The sequence below is a fragment of the Cupressus sempervirens genome, chromosome 9 (assembly GCF_028749045.1).
Source record: "Cupressus sempervirens isolate cs-2001-9-10 chromosome 9, ASM2874904v1, whole genome shotgun sequence".
NCBI lineage: Eukaryota > Viridiplantae > Streptophyta > Pinopsida > Cupressales > Cupressaceae > Cupressus > Cupressus sempervirens.
In genome coordinates this window covers 279,367,973-279,386,848 of record NC_143126.1, presented here as the reverse complement: position 1 = coordinate 279,386,848, position 18,876 = coordinate 279,367,973, and positions in this window count along the sequence as shown.

The window sequence follows — 18,876 nt, the reverse complement described above, 5'->3', positions numbered from 1 at the left end:
CATGCAAATATAGACTACAATAATTTCCTTAATTATTTTCCATGCAATGCAATATTTAGATACCCATAAATTTTAATACAATTTCCATAAGCTTAAGAATCAATCAGTTTGGGGACTTAAGTCATTAACCCAAAGGATCTAATGCAAAGCATACTTCTTTGCAATGATTCACAATAAACACTTATTTCTCAAGGAAAAGAACCATTTCATTACCATATTGACATAACATAGAATCACAAATAACATTCATTTATTTACTTATGATAAGGAGGAAATAGGGAAAAACAATGCACCTTACTCTACAAGGAGAACAAAAGAGATACTCAAAGCGAACACATGGACACAAATTGGTGGCTCCATCCAATAGGGTCACACAAGCAACCATCCAAACAAAGGCACATCGATTCCAACTACAAAACAAGGAGAGACTCACTTCCTTCTCCTTGCACTACTCTAATTACATCTACTAGACAAGCCAATCCATCACAAGTAGATACCCCAGCAACAAAACTCACGAGCTCTCATAGAAGCACTCACAATCACACAAACACAACATCAAACCATATGGGAACCATATATGTAGAGATCCCAATGTTTGAACATGGGCTTTGATACCAGATGTAATGCCCCACTCAAAGATCCTTGGAACAAAAGGATAAAAAATGAACTAATTAATTTTTTTCTTAAGATAAATTACTTAACAACAACATGAGTAACCAAGTGCAGTAATGAAACATGAGGACAAGGTGATGAGAATAGGGAACATAACAAGACTCACATGTTCACCTACACTAGTGGAAGTCTTACAAGTACTTCCAAAGATCTCCAAGCTCTAAACCACAACTCACAAACCAAGACCACACAAATCATGAGAATATACTGAGGGGATGTTCTATTTCAAACCCAAGGTAAATGCTCCTAACATGGTTAGACAACAAGTCCATCTCCACTAGTCATAACCTAATCAAGAATCAAAAGTAGAGACCAACAATGGTCATGCAAAAGACAAGGCTAAAAGTTACATCCACTCATCTACTAGACACCAAGCTGAAAGATAATGCTGACTCCTGAAATTTGGCTATCTGAAATCTTGAAGCCCCAAAATTTGGCTAAGTATGAATTTTTGAAGCCCTAAAATTTCCTAGAATCTTTATCTTAACTCAGAGAGGTCTAGAACCTATCTCAAATGAATTGTTGCATTTATTAAAATATATCTTACTTGAATGATATATTTTAAACCCCATAGAAAGATTATTTTGAACTAGAAAGGTGTGAAATCCAACAAGGTGTCAAAAACCAACTTTTTAACTTTCCTCGCCCAAGCCTAAATGCTCGTTATTTCTCACATGAGGAAGTGCACTAGCCTTTAGTCTCTCATGAGGAACTACATCACCATGTGAGGAAGTGCATTACTCCACATGAGGATTCCCATTACACCACATGAGGAAGTACACACTCCACACAAGGAAGTACATTCTTGCATAAGGGAGAATGTATGTCTTTGTGAGATAATACATTCTCACGTAAGGAAGTACCTTTCCTATGTGAAGAGTGCCAACAACACAAAATAAAGCAAGACAAAAATGCATAAAAATATAAAACCTCCACACCAAGGAGTACCAGATCCATGTAAATTGAGGAATGATCACTCAAGAGCATAAAAGAAAAGACACCGCCGAACAAGAAGGAGAAAACATCTATCCATCTAATCCATAACAGCATATGAAAGAATATGCAGAAAGAAACATCACAATGTACATACATGGTTCATAAACCAAACATCATATGAAGGAAAACATAAACATCTAAGCACCAACACAACTAAAACTCGTGTGTGGTTCCTCCCAACCACAATAGCATCATGAGACCTCAAAGGCCCTAGCCATTCCCACAAATAACATCCCAAACTGCCAACTAGATAGTTAAATCTATCTTATGAGGTAGTTACCACTATAAATGTAACTAACATCATAAGAACAAGAAGATCTAACATGCTAATCCATCAAAGCATAGATTCTCCAACTAGTAGTGAATAAAATCATCTAACCATATTTCATAACATCATAATAAAGGAATGCATCAAATGAAACTAACATCATCTAAACATGATATCCATACATTCCAATAAAATAATAAATCACAAGTAAACATACTCTGAGAAACTTGGATAAACCAAGTGAACATCAAGCATTGGTTGCAACTAAAAAAAAAACCATCTTTATACATTGATCCCTAGCAATGATCTAGGTAGCTATGCCTCCCAACCACATGAAACCCATAGGTCCACTCTCATCATGTTGATGGAGATAAAGATCCAACCACAAACACACATAAAGCAAACGTTCATGGCTAACACTCATGCTAGATAGCAAAGAGGGTTGAAACTAAGATCATGAGATAATGCAAGTACAACAGGTCCTGATCAGACACTCTATGGGTCAACTATGTAGGGACTCAATGGAGGGTAAGTCGCTTGGCATCTGGTACCCCAAGCTAATATTGTGTGGAATCAAAACCTCCCCAAGAAGTGCATCACATCATGTCCTCAAACTGAATCGGGTGCTCACCTTTTATTATCTTATGTTTATTACCTAGTAACTTATTCAATTATTACTTATTTAAAACTTCTTCATGCCAACTGGGAAATAGTCACCAAGGTTGCAAGAGAAGCCCCTCCATGGTGCTACCCTACATACCCATGCTCATCACATGATGAGTGCCTGTAGGCAATGCATGTTCCCAACCCAACCCCAATGAACATAACTCCAATGATAATAACCAGGAGATCGGACCTTGCAAGCACCCAAAAAATTCACATGCACATGCTTGTGTGTGGGTGCACCAATTTCATGAAGATCATAAAATAAAGGTTGGATGAGAACACAAGCAAAACAAGTCACTCAATTAGCCTATATCCAAGAGTACATATTCTACATGAATCCTAATGATGTAACAAAAATCCTAATGATGCAAAAAAACAAAACATCATGAACTCACTTAGTCGGCCTCAATTTGGGAGTATGGATTCTACACAAATCCTAGTGTCCACGAAATAACAACAAGGATTTCACCAGAAATAATAACACCAGGTATAAAATCACTCAACTAAACACAAGGTCAATAGTGTGGATGCAACACACATCCCAATGCAAATATAAAAGTGCAAAAGTGGTCGAATGGACATCCTACAGATAATCCAAGTCCACAACCAACATCATGCCAAGAAAACCCAAGAAAACTAGGTGACATGCAAATTGAGGCAAAAACCTCAAAACTCAAAAACTTTGAAATTAAAACTCATTTGATCTTAGGGTAAAAAAGCCACAAATATCAAATAAAATATGGGTTTGGAGCCCGTATGCAAAAATGGCCAGCATAACGGTGCAAAACCCCAAACCCACATCTTGAAAAACAGGGAAATACTCATACTTTCCTGACTAGGTAGAGCTGGCATACAAAAATAAAGGATAACACTAGTTCTCAACCTCCTAAGAAATGGCTACCAAAGACAAAAGTAGAAATGGATCTGAAACAATAAAATGGGAGAGCCCTACCTCATAGCCAAAAGGGTAAATACGGAAACATGAGCAATAAAAAATAAAAACTGTGTGGAAACTGTTGAAAGTCATGGCAATCCAAGGTCTTCTCAAGATGGATCCAACAAGACCAATCCCACCACAATCCCACACCCATAGCTCCCACAACAAACAAAACAATATTTCCTCTTAAAAAGGATTGGAATTTGCTCTCAAATTTCTATTTCAAAAAGTTAGAAGTGAGGAATAAAAATCCTTTTTAGATACTTATTCACTTTTTGAGTGAATAAAGGATTATGGTAAATAACCAGATCACCTAGTTAAACCCTAAAATGACCCACACAAAAATAGGCTATTCCAAGTAATTGAAATTCAACTGTGACAAAGCTACCAGGAATCAAATTAAATAGGATAAAACCCAAAATTCCCTTAAACCAAAATCATAGAATTCTTTAAAAACTTTGGCAATAATTGTGAACCTCTAAATGCACTGACATGGTCATGACTCTAATCACATAATGTAAATGAGTCTAGATTTATTAAATCACTAGAAGGTTTAATTTAAATAATTAAATAGGAAATGTCAACCATATAGGGACAACATTGGCTAGATATGAACAGTTGAATCACTAACTCCATGTGCCACTGCTAGGGACATAAATCTTACACACTAAACAACACAATAAAGTGCAATTATTAATAATAATATAGCTGAAGTGATAAATGCATTAAAATACATTAAATAACCATTTTACATAAATTTCCAAAATGAACAAGTTAAATATCTATAGCACATAACCGATGAATCCAACATGGTCAATTCTAAGCATTTAATAATGGTTGTGTAAACAATATGAAAAGGCACTTAAAACACATAAGTGAACATGGTCAAATACATGACTAACCACTACTATAGGAACCTAGTCTAGTGTAGAGAGACAATAATAGATAGTGAAATCTCTGTACACATCTCAAGGTAATCATGGAACAACATCATGATACCACATCAATCCTAGTAACCATTGGCACAAGCCTCAGTGAACCATCTAACACATCATAATCTCATAAATCAGCCATAAGCATAATCAAAGCAACTGCTACAATAACATAAATCTAATCACCTCAAGGGTGTAGACCATTCATGGTCCAAATCATGATCACTCGCCAAGCAAGATCATCAAGGTTGAATCCATCAGGATGATTTATAGAAATCAAATGGAAGAGGCACTACAGTTATCACCTTGGAAAACTATATTTGATCCTACTAGCTGGGAACAACTGATTATTTGTTTTATTGTACCTAATCTGATGACAGTTCTATAGGAATTTGTAATCAACCCAACTAATTATCAACTAGACCAATTTAACTAAGTTATGGCTTTTTTCTTTCTAAAAAAATCTTCTAAAATATGTTTTTGTAAAATTTCTTGCAAACTCTGCCCATTTTTCCTAGTCTATATTATTTTTGTGCAAGATCTTGAGGTAAGTCACTTAGCATGGGCTAAGTGAGTTTTATTGTTTTATTATTTGGATTCTGGAATATGTATGCAGCTAGATCAATTTTTATATTGTGCTAAGATGTAATAAGCACCTTAAAAAAGCTCTCTCTATATATAATGAGATACATACATAGACACACACATATGTGTGTATGATATAGACACATATATAAATATACATATGTATATATGTGTGTGTGTGTATGTGTATACATACATACATATATATATATAAATACATACATATATATACACACAAACATATATGCATATATACATATATACATATACACATATACGCATATACACATACATACATACATGCATGCATACATACATACATATCTGTTGCATCAACACAACTCCCATTTCATATTGATTACTTATTTGGACTATCTTTCTCCCATTGATAAGTTTTGATAGTGGTAGAGAACTAATTATCTTAGTTGTTGATGAGAACCAATAGACATTATTGTCTAGCTTAGGTACTTAAAGAGAATATATGGGTACAATGAAGGAAATGTCATAATTTGTGTTTCATTTATGCCTCTTCATTTTGATCTTGTTCAAGGGAAGCTTGTTAATGCTAGTAGAAAACAACAATGCACTTTCTAAAAATGACACAACGTAAGGCAAGAGAATCCTCAAAGGAGATGTCCAAGCCCCTAGCAAACAACCATATAGTGGAAACAACACAACAATACAAGAACAATGCAAGATCTAATACCAATCATAACTCTTTATTCATATAATAACTAATTACATTCAATATGCTTAGTTGTAAGGCTTTCTAGGTTAGGGCCAAATACAAACAACAATTACAAAATTAGTTTTGCAAGATCCAACAAGATCCACTTACAAATCCAATCCCAGCTAGTCTAGATACACAATTGGATAAGAACACCAAGAAGAATCCACACTCGTACCCTCAGGTGCACCAAGTAATCCTCTAGTTCTCACACCATAGCCCTAGCTCTTTAAATTTTTCATCTACCCTTCATCCCCTTCTCAAAGCTAGAATGATCACTACCTCCTAAAGACTCCAAAAAACCCCTTACTTATACCCAACTAAGCCACAAGTTGGCCTAGCTTATTAAAAACTAAATTAAATCCCTTACATTAAATAGAGGTTAAGCCACAAGTTGGATACAACACTAAATTAAATACCCATGAATCAATTAAATGCCAAAAGTTGGCTCACAAACAACTTAGCACCAATAGAACCAAGACCAAACCTACCACTAGTAAATTCCCAAGCATTTCCAAGCTCCAGAGACCATGCCAAGTTCTAGTGACCATGTCAAGCAACCACTGACCATGTCACGTTCCCAGACTTTGCCAAGTTCTAGACCATGCCAAATTCCCAAACCATGTCAAGCTCCTAAACCATGCTAAGTTTTATACCATGCCAAGTTCCTAGACCATGCTGAGCTCCCAGACTATGTTGAGCTCCCAAACCATGCCGAGCTCCCAAACCATGTTGAACTCCCAAACTATGTTGAGCTCCAAGACCATGCCAAGATCTTAGACTATGTCAAACACCAGTATCTTCCAAGCTCCACAACACTTAACCAAAATCTCTCCAAATATGCAAGATTGCAAGCAAACCCAAGATGCTCCTGCATCAAACACCCCAGATTCAAAAAGACGTTCTCAGTAGCTAGAAGAACATCTTCTAAGATTCAACACATATATCCCAAATTGGTTCTTCACATACATATCATCCAAGTCCTTAACTTGTACACTCTTTCCCTTTTTCTTCTTTTGCTTCTTCACATTCATCTCAGGTGTGCTACAGGTCTGCTTTCTATGCTAATCTCCAACCTTCTTAGAGTTTTCCAACTCAATTCACTTGTCAATACTCAGGTTCCTCCTACCGAGTTCTTCATTTTGCAAAGGAATCAGGAAAAATTTCCTTCCACCTTTCTCAATAGTAAATACATTCTTGACACAATCATGCACAACCCTGCAATCACACTGCCAAGGTCTACCAAGCAACACATGACAATTGTTCTTGTCCACAATATCACACAACACTTGATCCTTATACTACCCAATTTGGAAATCAACAAAGCATTGCTCCCTCACTTCCAAAGCATGTTCACCTTGCAAACAATGAATCCTATAAGAATAAGGATGTCTCACTCTCTTCAAACCAAGTTTCTGAACCATCTCCTTAGTAATAAGGTTATCAGTTCTACCACCATCAAAAATCATCTTACAAACTTTACCACTAGACTTACAACAAGTCCTGAACAAACTAGTCCTCTAACAAGAATCCAATTTCCTCTCACCAACCAGTACTCATCAAGCCGAAAAACTTTCTCCTTGCTCAGGCTAAATGTCTTAAACTACAATCTCACTCATAACAACATTTTTTTTACCAATCAGACAGTCAAAAGATCTATGCCCTTCTTTACCACATCTAAAACAATTACCTCTGAACTCACCTCTACCTATCCTCATTTTCTAATCAACAGGTTTTGGTTCACCTTCAACATTCAGTTTAGCTTGTGCCAAACTATCCTACTTCTCCTTCCCTCTAGCATTACCTTGACTTTACCTTTTCAACTTATCCTCTGCCTTTAGGGCATACTAATAAGCATCCTCTATTGAAGTAATACTCATCATACCAACCTCGTCTTGAATATTGAATCTTAAACCATTAATATATCGAGCTAACTTTTCCTTTGACAATTCTCTATGACCAAACTGAATAGTCAACTTGTATAACTTGGTATAATCCTTCACAGACATATCATTCTATTTCAAATTTGACAATCTCTTAAACAACTCAAGTTCATAATCAGCTGGAATAAACTTAGCCTTCAACTTAGTCACCATCAATCTCCATCTAAAGATCTTCATTTCACCTTCCTCGTCTCTATATTTTTGCAGTTCCTTCCACAAAAGAGCAGCATGTCCCTTCAACTTAGTTTGTGCCAACCTCACTCTGAGTGGATCCTCAATATCCTTAAGCTCAAAGTAGTCTTCCAACTCATCAATCTAATCAATCAGGTCTTTAGCAATCAAATTACCTAAGAAATTAGAAACCTCCATCTTATGATTTAGTTTCAACTGAGATCCAGATCTAGCAAACTGACTAGCCCTAGTTCCAATAGGTCTCTCCACATGATTAGTTCTATCCCCACCACTAGATCTAGCAACTTAAAAGTCTTCAACAACTTTATCATAACTACCTTCAGTACCCACATGCCTAGGTACACCACCTAAAGCACTTACAATTTCAATGATCATGTCACTCTTCATCAATGCAATCTCAGATCCAAACTCTGCTCTTATCTTCTTTGAGATCCTTTCTTCCATAGTATTACTAAGATCATCAATTTCTTGAGGGTCCAATCTTCTTGGAGGCATCTTCCAAATTTTTTGTAAACCCAAAGCAATAGATCCACAAAGCTAGAAGATCAATCAGCCACAAGATCAACCTTCTCTACAAGTCCTAGTGCAAACTGCCTCAGCTTTGGCAATCTATCAACACACTCAAGAACAACCTTCACTCTAATACCACCTAACATAGTGCAAGGTAGGAGAATCCCCAAAAGAGATGTTCAAACCCCCAGCGAACAACCACATAGTGAAAACAACACAACAATAAAAGAATAATGCAAGATCTAATACCAATCACAACTCTTTATTCATACAATAATTGATTACATGCAATATGCTTAGCTATAGGGCCTTCCAAGTTGGGGCCAAAAATAAGCAAAAATTACAAAATCAGTTTTGCAAGATCCAATTACAAATCCAATCCCAGCTAGTCAAGATACACAACTGGATACAAACACCAAGAAGAATCCACACTTACATACCCTCAGGTCCACCAAGAAATCCTCTAGTTCTCATGCTTTAGCCCTAGCTCTTTAAATTTCACATCTACCCTTCATCCCCTTCTCAAAGCTAGAATGATCACTACCTCCTAAAGACTCCACAAAACCCCTTACTTATACCCAACTAGGCCATAAGTTGGCCCAACTCATTACAAACTAAATTAAATCCCTTATATTAAATATAGGTTGAGCCACAAGTCAGCTACAACACTAAATTAAATACCCATACATAAATTAAATACCAAAAGTTGGCTCACAAACAACTTGACACCAATAGAATGAAGACCAAACTAAGCACTAGTAAATTTCCAACCATTGCTGAGCTCTAGAGACCATGTTGAGTTTCAGCGACCATCCCAAGCAACCACAAACCATTTTGAGTTTCCAGACCTTGTCGAGTTCTAGACCATGTTGAGTTCCCAAACCATGCCAAGCTCCTAGACCATGTCAAGCTCCCAGACTACACCAAGCTACCAAACCATGCCAAGCTCCTAGACTATGTCGAACACCAGTATCTACCAAGCTCCACAACACTTAACCAAAATCCCTCCAAATATTTAGGATTGCAAGAAAACTCAAGATGGTCCTACATCAAAGAGTTATTAATGTTTTACAAGAAAATGCACCTGAACAACTGTTAGCTTAGAAGCAAGAACATGGTGTTGAAACAATACAAAAAGTGCTTGACATGAGAGGTCCACAAGTGAGGGTGTTGACCAATCTTGAAAACTTGAATGCTGAAATGAAATCCATCAAGGATCAAACACATATGCTAGAGTTACAACACAATGTGAATTTGATTTTAGATATGGTAGAGGCAACTATTCAGAAGTTTGATAATCAAAATTTAAGGCATGAGAAAGAGTCTGTGGCAATATACCAGAAGGAGTGGCTTTAGAAAGATAGTGCATGGCAAAAACAATTGCTAGACAACATAGAGGATACTATGGGAGACACTAGATGGAATCTAGGAAAGTATTTTGGTAGGTACTATGACATTGGAATCACTTGCAAGTGTCTTTGAGAATTTATAGTCCAAAAATTAGGAGGACTACAAGTTGTGCAATTTGTCATGTATTGCATCTGCATTTCCTTATAAGAGTGTTTCAAGTATTGGCACATTCTCCTTGTGATAATACCAAGTATCCATTGCTTATAAGAGTGATTTAACATTGAGAAATGATGTTTTAGAGGTAATGTCATTGTGGCAGAGGATTTTGCAAGGGAATGAGCCTTGTGATTATGGCATTTACACATAAGCAAAACTTGCTTCTTCAACTCCTTACACTTAACTCTTCACTAAAGTTATTCTTCTAGTAGTGAGAATAGTTGCTACAAATTTCGGGTAGCCAAGGGACCCTGAACCTATGCTACATTTTTTGGAGACATGGTATAAATTACTACCAACTTCAATACTTCATAACATTCTAGATCATATAGTGATGCCCAAATTAATAACAACAATAGATACTTGGGATCCTCATAGTGAGACTATGCCAATACATGCATGGTTACATCCTTTGCTTCCATTTTTGATACAACATATGGATCCTTTATATCCAACCATTCATTATAAACTAGGAAATGTGCTTCATGCCTGACATGCAAGTGATGCATCTGCATATGCAATTTTATCACCATGGAAAACTGTATTTGATCATGCTAGCTAGGAACAACTTATTGTTTATTTCATTGTACCTAATTTGATGATAGTTCTATAGGAATTTTTAGTCAACCCAACTAATTAGCAACTAGACCAATTTAACTAGGTTATGGCTCATTTCTTTCTAAAAATATCTTCTATGATAATTTTTTGTAAAATTTCTTGTGAACTCTGCCCATTTTTCCTAGTCTGCATTATTTTTGTACAAGATCTTGAGGTAAGTCACCTAACACAAGTTGAGTGACTTTTATTGTTTTATTATTTGGATTATGGATTATGTATGTAGAAAGGGTAGAGCAAGGGCAAGGACATGGCACAACAACACAATCGCAAAGCAAGGGCATGACCATAGATTGACCAAAGATTGTTATAATACAGTCAAGCTCATTTGATGCCATGGACAATAAAAAAACATTTTATTTATTTTAAGATCTCATATAGGGAGGAAGATATTCCAAGTTAGTGTGAAACAATAGAAAGACTAAATAATGAGGAAAATGCATTATAAGCAAAATATCATGGTAACAAAATACAAAGAAAGGGCAACAAAATGTAGAACAAGGGCACAACTAGGCAATCATAGATCTCCACATTCCAAACTCTTTCATAACTTCTCTATACCCTCATTCAGAGCTCTCTACAGTTGATCAAATGGGATGATTAATGTTGTGTTTCTTTTTTTGGTTTATAATCACACAAATGTCGTAATTACAATTCCAACATCAGTATTGCAATTATGTCAAGGACAATTGTAAAGAAACATGAAAATCACCACAAATTACACCACCATCACAAATTGTCATCACAATTTGACCCCAAATTTTGTAGTGATGAATTCAAAATTGTTACCAAGAAAGGGTTAACCTTTGCTCTAGATTTCCCAAAGAACTTCAAAGTTGAGTGGATTAAAGTTGTCCTCGGCTGAATTCATGATATGTAGTTGTGGTTGGAAATTGGAACAATCAAGATTACAAAGGAAATCGTTCATGTCGTTATTGAATACCCTATGTGTGTAACAAAGATAATGTGATGCCAAAGAAATGAGGTAATTAAAGATAATACTAAACTATTATAAAATGGAAGAGGATTAACAATCATAACCATTAAAGACCATCTCATTGAGTTTTTCGTTTGAGTCATTGCACATAAGTTTTATCAGTCGAGTTGATTAAATAACATGTCATGTATAGCAGTTGACCAAGCATGGAAAATTGTCAAGAATGATCATGAATACAACCTTTTTGAGCTATAATAGACACAATTGGTTGAGAATTTGGTTTCAATTTGCAAGGCAAAGAATTCTATGTGTTTTGGATTACTTATTGTATGTATGTTCTTTTATGCTTAGAATTACTTCCCTAAAATTGGTGATGTGGTATGGGAACAAGGAAAACCTATAATCGGATAGTTTGGTGATTTCATTTGAAAAATTGGTGAGAATTTTGAGAGTGTAATGGACAATTATTTTGAAGATTTCAAATAGAAGATGAAAAAGAGACAAGGATCCCTAAGCCACTTGTTGACAAATATTATGATGATTTATGCTTTCTACTTGATACTGATAACACATATGTTCAGGAAGTAGTAGCAAGGGTAGCATGGTTGAGACCATTTCCCTCTGAGATTAATATAGATGAAGTGACTACCACCATCACTACATTGTTGGTGGAAAAAAGTTGGGTCAAAGCTTGAGCCATTCAGTAAATATGAGGTTGCAAAGGCCAAGATCATATTGGAAGTTAAGACTACTCCTATGAACAAGAGGAGAAAGAAGATGATTGAGGATTTAGAAAGAAATTTGGGTAAATAAGATGAAATGAAAGCACCCCTTCAAATCACTCAAGGTCCAAGAGATGATAGAAGTAGTGATGAAGATGAAGATAAAGAAGATCAAGAAGGAAAAGGAAAATAACTTGTTGTTGTTGAGCTAAAGGAAACCAAAGCTAAGAAGATTGTAGTGGTAAATCCTAAAATGAAAAAGAGTTCAAAGAAAGTGGCAACCCTGCCCACATCTACACCACAAAGGGTTACAAGACAAAGATCTAAAGAAAAAACCCTATAGCTAATGAGCCTAAAAGAAAGGGATTAGTAAAAATCACAAAGCCAGTCAAATGTAAGAGTCTTAAGAAAAGGACATCAGAGGCTACTGAGACCAAGAAAAGTTAGGAGAAGAAGAGACTAGAGAAAAATTGGTTGTTGAGACAAACGAAGAAGATGATGATGAGGCAAAGAAGACCGAGTCAGATGACTCGAGCTAGTTCCAAATACTACCAAGAAGAGTGCCTCAAGACATTGAAAAGGTATGAAAAAACATAAGAAGTTTATCTAGCTTAGCTAGCTTTAAACATGTAAAATATGAAACTTTAGATAAAGATGATAAGGAAAAACTAGAGCAGGCAGTAGTTGATATGATGGTGAATTTCAAATATACACCAATAGAGTTAGGAAAAGAATTGCCTGAAGAGTTGTATAATAAAATTGATACAAAGTGGAAATGGGCTCTAACCACTAAAAGACAAATAAGGGAAACTATATTGGCCTAAACTATTCATAACTTAGGCAAAACTCATATGCCTATAGCTTCGAGGTATTATACAAAGAAATTTGTGCCAAAGACAAGGGCATATAAAATTTTGAGGAACAAAGTTGAGGATGTCATACAAGAAGGCAAGTTGATTTGGAAGAAAGCTTTTGGGTTGATGGCTACTACTACAACAGAGGAAGAAGAGAAGGAAGCTGATAGAGTTGAACTAGATAATACAAAAGATATCTACTCTAATGTCGAACAACTTGTAGAAATTGTGCAACAAATGGCACAAGAAGTTGTGAAACCTATGAAAACTATTATAATTGAAGATGAGTCACTAAAAGATATAGTGGAAAATGTGATTACTTTTAAAGAGGAGCTGGAAAAGATTAGGAAGACTAAGCAAGAGAAAGAACATGCCTCAAAATCCATCAAGGATATATTAACCAAGGCCAATCCTATAATTGTGCAGATAAAAGAATATCCTACAAGTGGAGACAAAAGTCAAACTCAATAGGTAACAATACTATCATAGAAACACCTATAGTTACTATTGATTTCAATGTGCTACTATTGTAAAAAAGATTACTATTATAGATGTCGAGCAACATAGTGTGTTGATTCTCAAAAAAGAGGAGTAGAAGATCCTGCTAAGGCAAATTAATCTGAACATAGTGAAAATGAAGAAGATAAAGAGAAAGAAAAGAGCCAAAATGCACAAGTAGAAAAATATACTTCGTGTGAAGTTACACCACTAGTCTCAGGACCTCCTAGTGAGGGAATAAATGAGACATTGCAACTAAGTGCAATAGTAACCAAGGAACATAGATAGGATTTGAAGGAGGTAGAGGTCAATCCTGTGATAGTTCAAAGGCTAAGTATGGATACCTCATCACACACTTTGCAGATAATAATGTTGAGTGCCAGTACTCCTAATTCAAAAGGGAAGAAGTTGAAGAAAAATGTTAAACATCCACCCAAGGGAGCCAAAGGTAAACCAATTACATTAGATGAGGATATTATCATACTTGATTAGGATAAGTCTACTTTAAATAAAGAAAAAATGATAATTTTGAGTGAATTATTTTCTAGAAAAGCTAAGCAATATGAGCTCAAAGGGGAGCACCAAAAGAAGAAGGTTTTGTTTGAGATAAAAGATATTCTTTTTGATAATATTGTTATTAAAGATTTACATGAACATGTCCCCATTCTTGATCAATTGGTACATATTATAGATAAAATAAATGAATCGAACATTGATATTCAACATAAGTTGATGGAGAGAGCTAAGAAGAAATATGATAATAAAGTGATGGATAGTGTCTCAGATGAGATCACTGTAAATATGGTTGAGCTCTCCAACAAAGTTACTAATGCTGAGAAGATAGCATCTAACATTAACTCTTTATTCAGAAATATTAATTAGTACTAGCATATACCAAGGAGGTAAGACAACAAATGGATAAGATTGATGTAGACATGCATCATAGTGTAACAACTTTGACCTCCAATGCTAGTACCAGCTCTTTTTATTTTTCCAAGCTCTGATTTTTGTAGACCAAGCAATCTAAATTATTGCATGAAGAAGGCAAGATATAAGCTAAGCTTTTAACAATTCAAGCTTTGCTAACTTTGTATTTGGCAGTCATGCAAAAACACATTAAGATTGCTAAAGGCTTAGTTAATAGCAATCAACAATTATCTATTGGAGATAATATGGTTCACCTTGCAACAACATTGGAGATTCAAAGTCACATTCTTGATGAATTACAAAAGAATTGGGAGAATACAATGGATATGATTCTTAACTCCCACAGATCATTCTTGGAGAAATATGGAGTAATTTTTGGACCCTAGCTACATATAAGAACATCTGTGACAAAAACAAGGGGGAATTAGTGTGATGCGTAATTAAAGGTATGATGGTGTAAACATATGTATAGACATCTGATCATGTTTGTCAAATTTTGAAATTTTGATGTATATATTAGTTTTGGAGTCATAATATTTTTGGATTATAGTCTAAGGGGGAGTACTTTTTGTATTGATACATAATGTTTGATCATGACAAAGTTTTTTTGCCACTAATTTCAAAGCGGGGGATTGTTGATCCCTAAGTCATAGTGTCTATTAGTGTCAAACACTTAGTCATATATTTGGCAAAGTTGGTCGGTCATCACTACGATTGAGCCATCCTATATAGGCCAAGAATTGTAAGTAGACTTGTATATATTTCATGTATGAATCAAACAAGAGTGACTTTCGAGCAATTATATATTTGTCGAGTACTCCAATACCTGTCGAGTCACCCAAAACATAGTTCATGCCAAGTGTATACATGCCAAGTCACACAATATAAGCCGAGAAAATGAATTTCAAGTGACAACATGCAGAACAGTTATGACCGAGCATCAAAATGTTCAAGTGTTGAGTAAACTAGTTTTGATATAATTGTTTGGAATGGAATAAAAATTGAAGTAAGCTATTTTTTCTAATCTGGAGATGTATGTTTTTGTTCAAGGCATCAATTATGTAGGTGATCATGCATTTTGTTATGGATCATTAATCTATATGCAAGGTGATTAGCCAATCAAAAAAATGGAAGGAGTAAGCGGAAAAAGAGAGAGATTTGGATTATTGATTTTGATCTAGAAACTTCTATAGGTGGTTATAAGAAGAGGATCCAAACCCTAATTTCATAAGGTGGCAAGAGAGGTTGTGTGTTTGAATATTAGAGGTGAAGTGTGAAGCTAAACCAAATATAGTGATTGTGTGGAGCAGTGAAGGGAAGAATACATATATATCATATTAGAGATTGTAAAGAGGATATTCATTACCAACACTAGTAAATTAGGCCCCCATTTTTTACCAAATTTTTTGACCAAAGGCCTATTTGGGTTGTTAAATTCATTTTTTTTGAAAAAAAGGGCCTGATATGGTCAAAATTTCGACCAAATTTTGACTATGGTAAAATTGTTTAAATTTTGACCTTCAAAACATAAGAAAAAAGGTCATGGCAGTGTTAATTTTGTTTTGGGGTGCACCATGACTGCAATGGGCAGGAGTTTGGTGCAGGGTCAACAGGAGAGGAGAAAGGAGGTAAGAATCTGGTCATTAGATATCATTCCAAGTTTTTTATCTATCAGAAAGTTACAGAGGCGGATTCCAAAGCTATTCAATGCTTTTACATTTTCTCTTTCTCTTCTACTCATTGCAATTTAAAAAATAGAGCCACTGTTAATTCTTTCAGGTCACAAAGTTGTTTTATAGATGATGTTTAGGTTCAGGGTTAGCATATATTTAAGTGCAAGGATAAAGCTGTGGAAAATTTATATTTCTCATATAATGCACTATTCTTTTTTTGTATTTCTTTTGCATGCAAGGAATCTCGAGATGTCTTGGTGTTGGAAAACTCTAGATCGGAAACAAAGAATGTAATATGCCATAGCTACTCCCATTTTCTTTTTCACTCAAATTAGCAGCATTACCTCTGATATAATTTGATCCAGACCCATTCAAACAGGTTTGTGGCCATTTTACTATAGATTTCTTTGCAAGACATTAAATAAGAACTCAATCTTCAGGAGGATTGATATATTGTAGAACATCTATATCTGCATTCCTTTCCTCTTCATTCCAATAGTTTATTTTCACCTTTTTGTATGGTTTGCATCCACAACATGACCTTGTTGAGTCAAGAGACTTTTTCACTACTTTATTTAAAGAAGAAAGGAAGCTTAGCTTGCAAGTTTTCAAAAGAACTTCATTGTAAAGTTTGGAGCCCCAGCAATGTAAATACTATGAGGAAACTATACAAGATGCATTGTTATAAGTTATACAAGCTTTCCTGGTGCAATCTAGAAGTACCATTTTAAGAAATTGTTTCTCCAAAATAGAAAATGTAATGTAGTGATTCTAGCAGATGACGTGCAGATGGGTATGCTTGTGTGGGAGAAAAAAGAAGAAGAAAAGAAGAAATTTGCTTTATCATCTCTGGCTAAAGACACAGCTCATACTCTTGAAGTTGTGTTATATTCTCTCATAGATAGTCCTCCTATAAATAATTATTCATTTTTTCCCTCATGCTTGTGCTTTGAATGATTAGGAGTAGTGTGTATCTTGTTGGTGTTTAAAACTACTGAAACTTCAAGCAACAAAATGCTTAATATCATAGTGAAATGACTCAAACAATCTAGGGATTAGCCAAATCCCAATATCAACTATATGAATGAATCACTATAACCCAACTTCAACAAAACTAAACGATGGTTTCCTACTCTTCTGGCTCGCTAAACCAAGGCGGGTATACCTAGGGATAATTTTAATGCAACTGTGTATGAAATTATCTTAGTTTCATTCTGATTCTCATCTATTACCTTCACATACATACACAGCTCACTTCAATTCTTCAATGCTCTCAAACTTATACACATCCCTTATCAACAGATCTGGTCATAATTCTCCTAAAATTTACAAATATTCTTGGAAATAACAGCTACCTAAGACTCAGGAATTAGATATAAATGAGTTGAGACCAGCATTTATAATTCTTGAATAGGATTGAAATAATTTTGATTTTATAAGATGACTTGATATGCAGCAACAGAATTCATCGTTGTTTACTTCTGATTTATAGGACCAGTGCCTTATCCATTGGGCAAGAAATTGACTATTGGCAGGAGATCTAATTCAAATAACTTGTATAAGAATTAATCAACTGCAATCACCCATCTCCATTCTTATGCAATATCCCTTTTATGAACTCATAAACCCTGCTGATTTACTGAAGCATTTATATAATTGCTTGAATTAAAAGCAACAATAAAACCAGCATACAACCCATATAGACTGCATTCAGCCAAATAAACCTTATTTAAATGACTTCAAAGTAAGCAAACCCATAAACTGGAGATAGAAATTGATGACACATATATAGTGTAAATACCCTATTGTATTATCCTTTTCATATGACTAATACAATAACCAATAGAAAACCAATTGAATGCCCAGAATAGATTGCCATTTCTGTCATTTCAATTTGCTTATCAGAAAGTACACTGGAAGCAAACTCAAAACCCTTGCATACTATTGGACCGACTGTATATGTACTCTTCTTGAAAGAAAACAAAAAATTACACAAGTCTTGGACCATCACAATGCCTTGAAAACTCATTTATATAGATATGAGTTGCAACAAGCAAAGGGAAAATGTGATTGATAGGTGTCCAAGGAACAAAACATTACACAAAAGACAAAAAGGTCACAACAGAATGCCAAGTGTATCAAATATTCTTTTAGTTAGGGTCGTTCCTATTACTGTTATACTTATCAACTTTTGATTTGTCTCTCATTATTTCGGATCCTTAGAATACGTGGCTGCTAGGCTAGCCAATGAGGGGTGATCTTGTGATGCCTTCAAATCAGTTTGTTCCTATGGGTTTTCACTGCTTTCACCTTGAGCAGGCACTATTTCCTTTTCACTTTCTTCTTCCTTCAAGTCTGGTGTTGATGTGTCCATGACCTGCACCTCATCTTCCTGTTCCCTATCATTATCTAAACTGCCTTCCTCCAACTACTGGTTCGAAGGAATATATGCCATCCATGTGTTAAATTGTATGTCATCCGGCCAACTGAACCGCAAGATATCATCTTGTTTCTTTAATATATAATCAACCTCCTTTTCAAAACCAACAAATTCTTGCCTTAAAGAATCAAAAAATAACTAGACTTTAACCAATTCCTTTGTCGTGGTGGCCCACCAAGCATGCCCCTTTTCATAAAAAAATTTATTTATCCTTAT